This window comes from Bos javanicus, chromosome 16 (genome assembly GCF_032452875.1).
Source record: "Bos javanicus breed banteng chromosome 16, ARS-OSU_banteng_1.0, whole genome shotgun sequence".
Taxonomy (NCBI): domain Eukaryota; kingdom Metazoa; phylum Chordata; class Mammalia; order Artiodactyla; family Bovidae; genus Bos; species Bos javanicus.
Genome location: NC_083883.1, coordinates 49,173,505 through 49,177,818, shown reverse-complemented (window position 1 = coordinate 49,177,818; position 4,314 = coordinate 49,173,505). Strand labels below are relative to the sequence as shown.

Genomic DNA, 4,314 nt, shown 5'->3' with positions numbered 1-4,314 from the left:
GCACCTCCCTCCTAGGTACCACTGGCCAGATGGGCTTGGATACATGGGTACAGACCTTCCTCCTCAATTTCCGGGCCTTTCTCACGCAGGCCTGACACACAAATTGGAAAACAGCAAGAAGGCAGCAGCCAGTCCTTGAGAAGCCCATGTCCTGGAGAAGTATGTGTTCTGATGGAGAAGTGAGGAGAAGCAGATCTGGCTTCACAAGATGCGGGGCTCAGGGAAGAAGGAAAATACGGGGTTCTTAACAAATTATTAAAACTTACAAAATAGCAGGGGATTAAACCAAACGTGGGGTCCTCCTTAGTGTGGAACCTTGTGTTTCTGAGCAGTTCACACACACATGAAGCTGTTTCCTGGGAGAAGGAAACACTTGTCATGACAGGCCATGCTGGATCACATACATGCTTTGTTTTGTTTCACTGACTTAAGAGCTAGCTGCAAAGGGTAGGCATTGTAATCCCTCATTTATAGAAAAGGGAGACAGAGGACTTAACCTGTTGAAAGATTTCTCAAGCACACATCAAAGTCCATGTTCTACCGGTTAGGCTGGACATTGAGCCCTCTGTAGCACCTTTAGGCTTTCCTATGAGGAGCCCCAGGCAACCTGAGGAGGCAGACAGAGCATCCTCTTCATTACAGCCTTGCTCCAGACCCAGATCTTCCCTGACTGTTCAAAGCAGTGTCTCTGGGTCCAGAGTTCAAATCCCATTTTTGCCTTGTATTACTTGGATGACACTGGACCAGCCATTAAAACCCTCTGGGCTTCAGTATCCCCATCTGTGACATGGACAAAATTGTATCTGATGATGTTGAGAGGACTGGATGAGTGAAGAGGAAAAAGCATTTAGAATTTGCTTGAAAAGTGAAAAGTAAAAGTGTTAGCCACTCAGTCATGTCTGATTCTTTGCAACCCCATGGACTGTAACCCACCAGGCTCCTCTGTCCATGGAATTCTCCAGGCAAGAATACTGGAGTGGGTTGCCATTCCTTTCTCCAGGGGATCTTCTCAACCCAGGGATTGAACCCAGGTTTCCTGCATTGCAGGTGGATTCTTTACCATTTGAGCCACCAGAATTTGCCTGATGTATTAGCAATTCTATCTGCCATGTTATATAAAAATAACCCACGTAGATTTGGGATAGAAAGTAGGCTTCATTTCATCAAATGGAAGGAGATGGCTGCTTGAATCATGCTAGTGGGAAGATCAGGAGGTTGGGAAGGGTGCATTGGTCATTTGTTAATGTCTGCTGGATCCGCATGTGGATGGTGGGGTTGCATTGTAGGCTACTGGCCTTTTAGACAAAGTCAGTACAGAGTTCAAGGGTGGTAAACATTGGCTGGTGTTTTTTTTTTTCACTTTTATTTATTTAATAAGTCCTTGAAGGGTACAGCATCCCACGGATTCTGTGTCCAGTGGCCTCAGCAGGAAGATTGCTTTGGAATTTGACATGAGCCATGCCAAATGTTTCCATGAGCTTGAGTTATCTCTCCACAGATTGCTCTGGTTCTGTTAGGTTTTCTGCCAGGAGTTACTGTGTTGTTGTTTGCTCTGTACACATATGCACATCTCTTGCCTGGATAGAACTCAGTTTCATCGAGGGCACATACATCTTCAGTTTGCAGGAGAGCTGTGTGCTCCTTCCCTCTGATTTCATAGACTCCACTCACAGCCAACAAAAATGGCTGTGGACCACAGCCTTCCAGACTTATTTGTCATTTCAGAAGTCCTGTTCCCAGCAGGTCTCCACAGAGTCCAAAACGGCCGGGCTGGTGTTTTCTTATTCCCAGGACCCACCAGGCCAATCCAGGCCAGGCACTGCACTGAACCCTCTCCGGCAGGAACTCATTTCATCCTCAGATGATCTGGTGTTGAATCTCTGTTTAGCCCAAGGCCATTTCTACAAAATGCTCAAGCATCTGAAGGAAGATATAAAAAGAACAGCTACCACCAGACTGGTTTCCAATGATACCGACTCCAGATTGTGTACTTGAAATGGGGTAGCCCGCGTGGAGACGGGCCTGATTTGGAAGACTGCATATGCAAAAACTATGTCAGCGATCACATAACTTTTATACAATTATATGTTCAAGTGATAATATTTGGTATTTGTTGGACTAAATAAATTATGTTATAATTTCATTTTTTTAAACTGTTTTTCAATGTGACTTCCAGGAAGCATGAAATTCCATACCCAGCTCACATTGCAATTCTATTAGAAGGCTCTGCTGCAGAGTGGACATTTGCTGGATATACCAGGCCCACTGTGGGAAGCCCCCAGGAGGTTTTGAAGGCCATAGTTACCTAGACAGGGGACAGTCTTGCAGAATAAAGGCTGACCCATGTGGGCTGGACATGAGGAAAGCAACAGGATGCCCCTCTGAGGGAGTGGGTGTGTATCTCTGCCCTGCAGCTTCCACGGTATAGATGGGCAGACCCACCTCTCTGATCCTCTCTCTGGGTGGACTCCAACCCCACACTTGTCCTCTTTCTGGTCTTTACTCAGATGTCCCCTCCTCAGGGAAGCCTCTCTAGAGCTCTTATATAAGACTCCCTCCCTGATACCTCACAAGGCCACCCCTGCTTTAGTTTCTCCAAAGCACGTACGCTGTGGGACATACCCAGTGGTGAATAATTTTATATGTCAGCTCAACTGTGCTAAGGAATGTCCAGAGAGCTAGTCATATATTATACTTGGGTCTGGGTGTGTTTCTTTTTCTTCGTTTTATTTATTTATTTATTGGCTGTGCCACAAGGCATATGGGATCTTAGTTCCCCAAACAGGGATTGGACCTGCACCCCCTGAATGGGAGTGCAGAGTCTTAACCACTGGAACACCAAGAAAATCCTCCATGGGAGTGTTTCTGGAAGAGGTTAGCATTCAGTTCAGTCCGTGAATGAAGATCCCTGCTCTCACCAGTGTGGGCAGCATCCTCCAACACTTTGGGGGCCTTAACGGAGCCAAAAGGCAAAGGAAGAGCAAATTCTCTCTCATCTTGAGCTGGGACTTCCATCTTTTCCTTCCCTTGGTCATCAGAGCTCCTGCTTCTTGGGCCTTTGGACTCTGGGACTTTTATCAGAGGCCCTGTGGTTCTCAGGCCTTTGGACTTGAACTGAGTTATATCACTTGGTTTTCCTGGGTGTCCAGCTTGTGGATGGCGGATGGTGGGATGTGATCTCTGTAACCACGTTAGCCAACTCCTATAATAAATTTCCTTTTATATAAAAGGAAATTTATTATATTTATTAAATTTATTATAATATTTATTATATATTATATGCATATATCTATAACATATATAATGTATATGTTCACATGTAGATGATATATCTCCTATTGGTTTTCTCTGGAGAACTTTGACCAATCTGAGTACCTATTTCCTTGTTCAGCACTGGGGAAAAGAAACTGTGTCTGCTGTGTTTGCTGTTATTTCCCAGAACAGAGAACAGTGCCTGGTGGGCTGTCAGGAAACCTTTATGGGATGAGTAGGTGAATAGGTCTCAGAGACAGGAGACCACTCTGCATGATGCCTGGGGTCTGGATAAGGGGGTTTTTAGCTCTTCAGCAGACCTGCTTCATATCTAGCCTGAAGAACATGGCCCCAGGATGACCCTGTATCTAAAGGGACCAAGCTTATATCCCATGAGACAGGCCTCCACCCCCCCACCACTGCTCCATCTTGCCAAACACACATACTGTGTGCCTTCTGGGTGTGTTTCTTCCCTGGAATCTTAAAGAACAAGGGGAACTCCTATGATCCGTCTCTAGTACCAAGGTTATGAAGGCCCAGGTCTCTGGTTCACACACACCTAAGACATGGGCAGCGTCTCTGACCTGAGGGATGCATCCTTAGCTCAAAATCTGCCACCCTGCCCTGTGGACCAGGGATTAAAATCCAAGACTAGATCACAGACCACAAATGAGCATTCATTTACATTCTCACCATGCATCACTATATGCATGTATTTTCATAGACTCTGCTCTAAGTAAGGTAAATAAGTGGAAGTCACTCCATCGTGTCCAACTCTTTGCAACCCTATGGACTATACAGTCCATGGAATTCTCCAGGCCAGAATACTGGAGTGGGTAGCTGTTGCCTTCTCTAGGGGATCAACCCAGTGATGGAACCCAGGTCTCCTGAATTGAAGGTAGATTCTTTACCAGCTGAGCTACTAGGGAAGCCCAGACTCTGCTTTATGGGGATAAACTGCCTGTGTGTTTGTATCTCTCTATTCTCAAGGTCTAGAATGATACTGCTCCAGGTATGGTCACACAGATGAGGGTCACACAGAGAGGTGCTATGGAATGAATG

The 4,314-nt window shown here is 45.7% G+C and overlaps 1 pseudogene; it reads right to left on the bottom strand.

Moving 5' to 3' along the window:
- Positions 1 to 1,370: 1,370 nt before the first annotated feature.
- On the bottom strand, positions 1,371 to 1,720 carry LOC133227353 (large ribosomal subunit protein eL33-like; annotated as a pseudogene).
- Between the last annotated feature and the right edge of the window lie 2,594 nt (positions 1,721 to 4,314).